The sequence below is a fragment of the Austrofundulus limnaeus genome, unplaced genomic scaffold (assembly GCF_001266775.1).
Source record: "Austrofundulus limnaeus strain Quisiro unplaced genomic scaffold, Austrofundulus_limnaeus-1.0 Scaffold85, whole genome shotgun sequence".
NCBI lineage: Eukaryota > Metazoa > Chordata > Actinopteri > Cyprinodontiformes > Rivulidae > Austrofundulus > Austrofundulus limnaeus.
The window spans coordinates 1,149,494-1,160,425 of NW_013952487.1; positions in this window are offsets into that span (position 1 = coordinate 1,149,494).

Below are 10,932 nucleotides of genomic sequence, written 5' to 3' on the forward strand. Positions count from 1 at the left end.
GTATAATGTAAGCTCAATATAGTTGAGAATCTAACAAGAACTACTTAAATTTGAATATGTTTTGAAAATAAATAAAACTAACTACTGACATTCTCGAGTGAAATCTGGGTGGTTATAAACTGTTGGTTTCATAAATGTTCACTTTTTGTATTTATGATTTAAAAGCCCTGAAACGTGAAAACAAACCATCACTATTGGATTTAAGATACAATAAACACTAAAGTAAATGAAAGTCACTCAGTAAAAAAGTTTTTACTGTGAGAAAATAACATGTTGTCTGKAGCGATGCCATTTGTTGGAACCTTTCAGATCTTTTTACCGGATCATCAGTAGAACTGCCTGAGCCTCCTTATTAGCATACACCAGCGAGTGAAAAATGGGTGAAATAATGTGAAAGAAAATGTAAAGRCAGCGTAATATCCCTCCAAATGCAATTGCTGGAGATTAATTGATGAATCTACTTTGTCATGTCCACGCAGGGAGACGGGCCGAGGAGCCGCCGTGACAGATATCTTTAATAAAGTTGCTCTTCATGTGTCAGGATATATGATCATAATTGTCTGCCTGGGAATCATTTTCAAATCAGGATCTCCTGTGTTCGACAGGAGGACGTGAAGCTGGGTGAGGAAAAACAGCTGATTCTGGTTTACAGGGACAACAAACAGAAACTCAAACAATCCCAGTTACTGAGGAAGTTTGAGATTTAAAGAAACGAGCATGAAGGTGGAAACATGGGATCAGATCGATATGTCAAACACCTGCCTCCTTTTAGAATCCAAAGGGCTGAAAAAGATCATTGAGTTCTTTCAACCCCCTCCCCCCCCAGACTCCAAACACACCACCTTAACTTGACAGGCTGGAGGGATGACCCTGAGAATCACATTATGTATATTTCTGTAGCGGTCGCCGTGCATTTGCATGTAGGAGACAGTTCAAATAAGACCATAAATCAGTGGGAAAACATAAAACTGGATTTGTGGTGAGATTGAAACACCCAATGAGTCTCCTGAGCAGATCCTTCAAGCCTTCCTTGTTGCCGGGCTGCCAGACGTCCGCTGTCATTAACTCTCCGAGGCCTCTCTGACCACTCGCCTGGTATATTCGCTTCATTACATGAGTGGGCTACGACTGCACGACTGGCTGCCCCCAATAAATCCACTCACACWTTCTGAGATGTGCTTTGACACCAGGGGAGAGGCTCACTTAAAGCCGGTGCTTTCTGTAACATCTCCGGCAGGTTGTTTGTTTAATGCAAATAAGCAGTTTAATGCATGTGTGCTTTATATTCATCATCATCATCATCAGGAAACAGCTGCAGAGCTGTAACAGATTATCAGTTTTTGGACTCATGCTGCACTTTAAACTCATCATATGTGTGATGCATGACCTGTTTACTATGGTTTCATAAAGGTTTGTTCTATTCAGATCATTTACTCGTGCACAATAAAAACTGCTGAGCATGCTGCTGAGGAAAATTCACTTTGAATCACTGTGGTACAAAAAAAACAACTGTAGTTAAAGTCAGCTAGAATTAAAATACATGATCACTGCAGCTTAAAACATTGAAGAGTCAAAAACTCAGAGTGCAGGTTGGACACCACTGGACTCTTATTTGAGAAATCAATATATCTACAAAATCCACATTTTTAGCTGTTAAACACATTTTRTTGTTCAGTTRGAGTCTCTACAAAAGCAGAAAAGTGGAATTTAGTCTCTGTGTAGWTATCTTTRTATTCTGTTTGGGTCATATTTTTCAACCTGTTCAGTTTTCTAAATTTTCTGTAATGTTTTCTGCACTATTATGTCACAGAATCTGCAAAGGAACTGCCAAATAATGTCTGTACTTACCAATTACATGTTCATTGTCTTCATTCTCCTCTGGCTTTGGGTCAGACTCTGGCTCCAACATGTAAGGCTGACAACAAGTCTTCATTTGTTGACAGTTCTTTATTCATTTGTACATAAAAAGTTTCTGCGCAGCTATATAGTCGTAAACCCCTCTAACAAACTAAAATGAACCGGTCTCAAACATAATATATCATGGGCAGAAGAACAAAAACAACTGAAACTAGATACAACAAAGCACCAGTGCACCAGAACTCAGAACTCRCCACAACAGATTTGTTGTTTTGAAGCTCCTATGTTGAATAGTGTTTGAGTTCTAAGCATTTTTGTACGTCCAAACACCTCCTTTTTTAAATGGACCCCACTCCTCAAATATGGGGTCTATGGTAAAACTGTTGGCTGGAGCAGTRTAGGTTGGACACATCTACATTCCCGCCAAATTTCATGTTGATCGGTGCAGCTGTTTCCGTGCTACGGTTGACCAAATATCATTGAAAAATAAAAACAAAAAAACAAATGCCGGGGTCATAATTAGCTTCCTCTGTTGGGTGGTCTTGCTCAAATTCAAAAATATGATGAGAAACTTTGTTATCTAACGGAGTTTTAAGTAAAGCTGCTGCTCCACCACTGAAGAAGGCTTTAACTTCCTGTTTGAAGCCGGGGTGGTTCTAGGGGCGGGGCCACAGGGGCATTGGCACCATCTGAAATTTGATTGCCCCCCTGAAGTGCTCCTGTCCTTTCACTCATCTGTCCTTGCCCAAAAACAATGATGGTGGCTGCAGTTCCAGTTCCAACCACTAGTGGTGCCAGTGAGTCAAATAGGAAAGTCAGTTTTATTGGAGAAAAAAAGTTGTTTTTACTGACAACGATGGGTAGATTTTCATACATGTTGTGTGTTTGAGAGTATTTTATTTATGTACAATAAAAAAATCATGTAAAATTGATAAGGAGAATTTACTGTGCAAGCTTTTACAAGTGTTTGAACACGTGTGACTGATTAAATGTATATACTTACAAAAACTGGGGATTTGTGTGCAAGGATGTTAAACAAATAYTTGGCCCCTCTATAAATATTGTGGCACCTTGATGGCCCCTTACACTGAAAAAAATCCTAGGTCCGCCACTGGTTTGAAGCATGTGAGAATAGACTGAATAGTTTAGAATGGTCATAAAATTCACATTTTCACATTTTCAACACTCAGAGAGAGCATCTACTAACCCTGAAAGATACATTTTTATTGTTTTTTATTTTTTAATTTTGTTTTTACTTTTTCAGTTTTTTGCCTTTGCTTATAAAAAGGTTTTAACGGTTTTTCATCTTGTCACACAAATGCTGCCCTATGCTTTTTATTCATTTTTATCTTTAACTCAGGGTATGAAGAGGAAAAAAAGAATCATTTATTGGAACACTGGAAGCTATCAGTCCTGCTTTGTCTTTTACTGACAGGTAATGATAAAAAAAGAAATTCACATTGTGAATGTAAAATAATGACTCAAATTATTTTATTTGGTGCAACTTAAACTTGTTCAGGTTTTAAAATAAAATGCACATATTCTAACAAAAAAAAAAAACAGGACAAAGTTTTCAGTTAAATAACCTAAAAGATATGTATGACTATTATGTTATCATGTAATACATTTTCAGTATCAGTGTCAGTATTTCAGCTCTTTTCATATAAAAATGGATTTCTTGGTCCATTACTTTACCCAGCCAGACCATCACACAGGTACGGCTCATTTAAATGCAGAATCTCACAGCAAATCTCTATTTTTAGGTCATTTCCTTTTTTTTTTTACCTTTGAGAAATTAACCATTCTAATCACTGAATAAATTTTCAAGTTTCGTCTGCATGACACTCAAGGTGCTGAATATTTTATGGCAGAAGAAGCGATGGAATAATTGTTGAACATGTGTAAGTGTAGGAGAGTGGGCTCAGTCAGAGCTCATAAAAGCGAATTAGCAATGTTAACCCTGATTGTGCCTGAGAACAGAGTGGGGGTGGGGGTCTTTGCTCACTGAAATGGACTCTTTGGTTGGGATTAAAGAAGCAGAGGTGAGCCCAGAGGAACCACCCAGGTTAACTACATGATATCCCACAAAGGCTGATTGTTTAAATGCTTCTATGTTCATCCTTCTCAGCATGGACAAACCACAGCCGAGGTCTACTTTTTCTTCTGTCAAACTGAACACTGGAAACCTGAAAATCCACAGTTTGGGCACAAACCCAGGTGGTATCTCAACTCATGCAGGAGTTTCCTATACGTCTCTAAAAAGTCTTGCAACTTTTATGTGTTTTTTCCCTGTAGGTTTTGTCTCTTGAGTTTTGAAATTGTTCAAAAGATGTGTGTGATGACACATTTATCTAATTATGATGAGCTGACACGGCAAGATAATTGTGCCTGTTTCTGACCCAATTTTGCTCTTTTAGCATTCTTAAGGATGCCCCCGTTATCGTGATGAAACTAAAGATAATCGGAGCAGATATTCCTGTCGTGGGTGGTGAGTTAAGAGGGATCTGGTCGGCTCAGAAGGACGTTGGGACCGCTCCGACCTCAAATCGAGGATATTCAACATGTTGGATTGTCTTGACCCAATGTCCTCCCTCGAGGACAAACGAGCTGCAGCCTGTCGAATGTGGCGTGTAGCCATTCATGATGTGATGTAAACACGGACAAGACAAAACAACTGACATGGTTCACTAGAAAGTCCGTCTTTTTTTCTGTTACAAACAGTCCACAAACTGTCACCATTGCTTTTTCCTCATCTCCACTGTTTTACTCTGAACGCATGACTCTGAATGTTGGTGAGTGAAATCTGTTTGTGTGTCTGTGCACCGCACTATATGAGTTTGTCTTTGTCTTTGAAAATCAACCAAYAATTTTAAAATCTTGCCTTGTAAACCAGGCGTTAAAGTCGTTTTGAACATTCCTAATTTATCTGAATTCCACCACAGGTGTCTCCAACCTATCTCCAGGAGGATGTGAGTGGCATCTCTGCATCCCATGTCTGRTTGAGTTGACTGCAGACCTGTGTCAGAATGAACATGCCTAAAGTTTGACYTCACGCTTGTTGAGACATCTCAAAGTGAACAGTGACACAGCAAAACCTGTGTGCGCTTCATGTTTTTGTAATGTTACCCAACYCCGTTCCTGTCCTTCCTCACCCCACAGTCCAACATCTCTGTTGACAGTTTTCTAATTTACTTTATTTGTGCTTTTATTCCTACGTTCCCAGGCTTCGGCACTGCTAAAATAATTTCCCTCCAGATTCTTCGCATCCATTTGCATCCTTACATATGTCCTCTTTGAGTAATTATGGCAACATTTATTCCAGCTCCCTGAAAGGCCTCCTGTACCTTGATGAAGCCCTTTAATAAAAGCCCATTAATACTTTGCTTAGCCATATGATATAAATTCACAAGCCATTAATTACACGAGCCTGTGAATAATTTAAAGTGTGAATTGAAACTGGAAGCGCTGTGGAGGAAGACAGGAGGCCGTTTTGATTTAAATGGTGTGTGTGTGCTGTGTTTTCACCTCCTACAGAATACACAATCACCTCTGATGAGCCTAATCATCCCCCTTGTGCTGCTGTATTAGACGAGGGTCATTGAGAGCTAACTGATCCACTGAAACCAGTTTATGCAGCTGCACACTGACATCATATCAATATTTAAAATCGTTCCTATGCATGTATTCTGGCTTGTCTGACTTCATTAAGGCCATTCCTCATCCCTCGCTGCTGGGAAGCGTTCCCTCCGGAGGCTGCAGAGAGACGCTTCGGCTGCTGGGGAACTTCGGCTGTATTTGCTGCCCTAATAACTGAATCCAGTTCAAGAAGCAGAACACAGAAAGATACAACGAGAACACATGTTGAGTTTTCACTCACATGAATCAGGTTGCTGAGGAATGGACTTTATTCCACTGCAGGTGGGGTTTGTGGAGGTTCTAGCATTTAGTTCCACATCCCCAAATAACACGAAGTCAGAAACACATGAAAAGGTTAACCTCTAATTTACACTAGATGTGGTTCCGCTCTGGTCTGATAAGGTCCGACCTCCGCAGCAAACACGCAACCATTATAATCAGAGAGAGTGTTTACACTTGCTCTGCACGGCAGCGCCGAGCGGTGGTGAGCGGACTGCGATCTGCCAAAATTAAATTCAATCCTATTTTTGCCAAAACTGCTCTTGAGTCAATCTACAGAGATCATGTTGCACCAACAGGAAAATGAACGATCACAACATCCATATTTTCATAATAATTCACGAAAGACTGACTAATTTATGTGGAAATCCCAGCTATATTAATAAATATAYGGATATATTTCTACATAAATGCTGTCAGAATGTATCGATCTGTTTGGGGAGCAGATGGCAGCATGCAGCAAATGTATACACACAATACACGTGTACTTTGTTTTGAAATCAGAAGTTTTAGAAAGACAACAGCGATGCACTTTCAGCTGTGTTTGGAGTCCGTCTTCCACATAATGAATTATTTTGCTCTGGCTTCCACATTTATCAATGGATTCATTKTGCAGTCTCACATTTTCTGCACACGCTTCTTGGACCTCGTCTGTGCTTCGCAATGGACCGGAGCAGAGYGGAACTGCATCTAGTGTAAATTAGGGCTAACGAAGAACTCTTTGAGTTRATTTGACTTTTATTTAATTGCAGCAAAGATATTTCAAGTTTATTTTTTACCCCTTATTTCTATAGTGGTGGCATGGCAGAGCTCAGACGGATGCAATTTCACTTCCCGGTCTTTCTGGGTAAAGTTTGCATGTTCTCTCCATGCACATGTGGGTTTTCTCCACATACGCTGGTTTCAGCATTATGATGTTCTGCTTTGACGATGGAGAATTCTTCCAAACATTTTTGAGGATCATTGTTTTTTAATCACATCAAGGATTTTGCCACACGTGTTGTCAAACTGCAGATCCTCTTAAAGTTTTTGCTCCTTAAAAACACAAACTTTTGTGAATCCTGGACCAAATTAAGATGTGAATGTTGTTTTTATGTTTCAAAAAAATGGCTCAAGGCTGCAGGAATGAACCTCAAACAGTGGCATAAAAGCACAGTTTTAACTTCCATTAAACATACTAGCAGATCCATTTAGGTGCTAATTGATATGAAGGCCATAGTTTTGTCGAGGCAATTATTAGCCGGCGCTTAAAGCGGCCATTGATGGCCTTTGAGGGAAGCTGAAACAGCAGGGGTGTGCTTCACTTTTAAAGCAGTTGAACAGTTAATAATAGATATGAAAGAAAAAAATCTCTATCATATCTGCAGCAGATGAAATCAGAATAAAGATTTTCAATTTCACCACTCATTAGAGTGGTCGATTTAAAAGGAGGAGGTATCGGGGAGTTAATTTGAGCAGCATTAGGGTCTGTGTGTGAACTGGTAATTAATAGAACAAATACACACGACTGCAATTCACATCTGAGAGCTCAYGACTTCTCAACTCCGGCTCTCTGTTTCTTAAGTGCTGCATTTTACTGAGCATGACTAAAATGGGCTCCTATTAGCTTTCATTCTCTTTATCCTGTAAAAGGCTCAATGAAAACCTTGTAAATTTAACCACCGGAATAATTCCTCTTTTCAGTAATTGCATTAAATTTAGATTTTGAATGTGAGTTGTATTTTTTTAACACAGTGTGATAAATGGAAGATTTGGAAAGTGCAGTTAATATGTAGACTGTAGGAATTTYAGCTTTTGCTTCAATTTATGGTTGAAACAAATTATGATAAAACTTGTCAGCGGCTCAAAAACTGAGATTTTTCTTTTTTTAGGTGGCAAAAACAAAATTCATTCTGGCCAGAACATGTCATATTTTATGACAAACTCAAACTGCTGGAAAGTCCCCGGGAATATAAATGTTTGCTTTTCTGCATGAACTGGTCCATTTTGAACATYGGACCAATCCTAACTGTTTGTTGAACCACATGAATAAAAGGTTTGCCCTCATGATTTGTGGAGAACAAGCTGCAAGAAAACAACAGAGTCATTCTCTTCTCACATTAATTGGCAAGAGAACAAATTTCCTGAGCAGCTTATTATTTAATAAAATGTATTAAAGTTGACTGAATTAAGTCCCACCATGTTCTATACTCATGACTGGACAAACCATCACTAAAACTTGCAATTTTTAAAACATCTAACACTTTTTARCATTTTTGCATTTCATTTGTTTAATACTTAAACTGCTGTAACATCTGTTTTACTCTGGGATAATGTCCAAAAAATCAAAGCCTAACTTTCCTTTTCAGGCCAGGTTCTAGTCTAATTCTAAAACCTGGCCTGAAAAGCAGTGGACAAAATATCTATTTTGACGGTTTTTATGTTTTATTTTTTTTACATTAGATGGACCCCAGCGCAAATATATGTACAACGTGTTGCCTTCAGGCCCAGGCCACTCTTGCAAAAGATGTGATCTAAGTGGGGTTTGCCTGGTTAAATCCAGTCCTGTGTCTCTTTCCWGTCCCCCCAAACTCAGACAGTTGAGACAGATGGCTGCCTGTCCTGAGCCTGGTTCTGCTGGACATTTCTTCCTGTTAAAAACTATTTTTTCCTCTCCACTGTCACCAATGTGCTGCTCAGGATGGGAGACTGTGACGAAGTGATTCAACACAATCTGCTGGCTTCTTTAGATTGATTGTTTTTTGTGTAAAGTGCCCTGAGACGTTTGTTGCAACTTGGTGCTATGTACCATATTTATTCATGTATAATACGATCTCATGCATAATACGGTCCCCCTTTTTTGAGCTTAAAAAGCATAAAAAATTTAATCCTCAAACTACCTCCAATTTCATACAGACTTCAAGATTTTTCAGCCTTTGCAGTCTTTATACATATCAGTAAAATGATCATTGGACTGTTCATTTTATTTTAACAACATATGTACTAAAAGGTATTTTGACAACAAATATATATCAGCTGTAGCAGCATCATATGAATTCTGGCATTTTACACATAGTCCACCAGGAGGCGCCAACACAAAAGTCAGAGACTTCACATGAGATTTGGGCCATCTTGTGGGGGAAAAGCAGATTACTTCCTACTCACGAGTGCCCCCTCTGGTGGGGAAATGTTTTTTCAGGGATGCAAACTTTTTCAGAACACCGGTAGACGGCAGCCATTACAGACGAACATGTTTGTTGTTGTACGAGGAGCGGCCCGGTCACACGCTAATGTCATTAGTTCGTTATCATTACTAAGGTGCAGGAATACTTTTACCCCTTTTTTTCACATCATGTCACCTGCCTGGATCTGTTATTATCTCACTCTGAAGCATGGAGGAGTGTCAGAGGTAAGCTCGTTTCAACTACTTTTTACGACGCAGTCTCATTTCCGGACTCAATAATTTTGTGAATGAAGCATATATTTCAGTTAAATACACGAGTAAAAATATTTATCCGAGTATAGTACTACCCCCAACTTTATGGATGATTTTATGGATTTAATTTTACGTATTATTCTTGAATAAATACGGTAAATTGAATTGAAAATGAATTAAATTAAATAACAGTAAAGTCAAATAAATAAGACCATCTAAAGTTAGAAAATGTCAAAGTGATTTTGGTCAAACCTTAAAAATGACTTTACCTCATGTAATATGTGTTAACGTTTTGAGTAGTGAATGTAGCTGAGTAGCTATCACACCAAATTTTAGCTTAATACTGTATCTGTAAATCTGATAGAGTTAGAGACAATTTTGCAATTGCCATTTGCTGTGGCGGCCATCTTTGAATCAGTCCAAAAATGAATTGTTTCTCTATTTCTATCAAACAACTGCTCACTGAAAGTTTCCTATTCTGTGAAGGGATTCTTGAGCTGTTTTCCTAACAACACAGACAGACGATCACACACGTGAAGTCATTGTCGGTCCACCTTCAGCTCCAGCGGCGGGCRACTGCGAGTCATTTGAGTGAGCGGTGAGGAGCAGCAGATCACTCCATGTTTGGAAGAACGGCTGCTTCGTTCGGCAGCTGCCAGAGGAGGTGAGTGAATGTGTGATAGAGAGGTAAGAAGGGATAGAGAGGGGGTTGAAACCCACCTGAAATAAAGCAAAAGCCGYCACAAAGCACTAAGAGGCGAGTCAGCACAGCTGCCATCCGTATTTTCTTTAGGATTTGTTACATTTTCTTCCCTCTGCACTGATTCCCCCCCTCCTTTGATTCTCTGAAACATATAAAGCACATCCCACCTGGACCTCATTCACCAGCCACAGGCGTTTATCTGGGAGTCTTCACACACATTTGCATCAGAATTACCTCCAKAGGTACTGATGTTAAACTCCCAAACCACTGATTCTGCGGATCACTTAAGCCCCGAGCTTATCTAGGTTATTATAATTTTTTTTTGGAGGGATTATAAAATCACATTTCATGAGGGGAACACTGAACCACAGACCATTCCCAAGGTGTTACCAACACACACTCACACACTTGTTTACCACTTTGGCATCTTGGCATTGTGGAATGAATCACGTATCTTTTGCAAATCCGCTTTGGCTCTGTTTATGGATACTTTCTCTAAATCGCCTCGCTGCAGATCAGGCTCAAAGTTTTAAAAGTTGATCCTAAATTCAACTTGAATTTGGAGCCTGGAAACTTGTGAGTGAACTAATGATGAAATGGGTCACACCTGGAGAGACGTTTTATCTGTTAAAGACTCTGGAGCAAAGAGGATAGTGGTTACCTCCAGGCAGGAAGTGATTCAGAGCTTGTTTATCCGCTCCAACATAAAACAACATGAAGGAGAAAAAGAAGCATGTGCTTCAGTTTGAGTTGAAGAAGTTTAGATTGTGAATCTACTGTTCTTAAAAACTCTAAAGTGACACAGAGTCACCATTATTGTGAGCCCTGCACGTGAAGCCGGGTCATATTGTTTTCATACTGTTTATTTTTTTATTTTATYTTATTTTTTCAAGGATTTTTGGTCAACCGGTGCACAGAAATTGCTGCACTAATCAACATGAAATTAGGCAGGAATGTGGATGTGTCTGACCTACACTGAGCCAGCTAACAGTTTTATGGGCTCGACACACGGGGAGCGACAAACTACAGCGATTAACGGCTG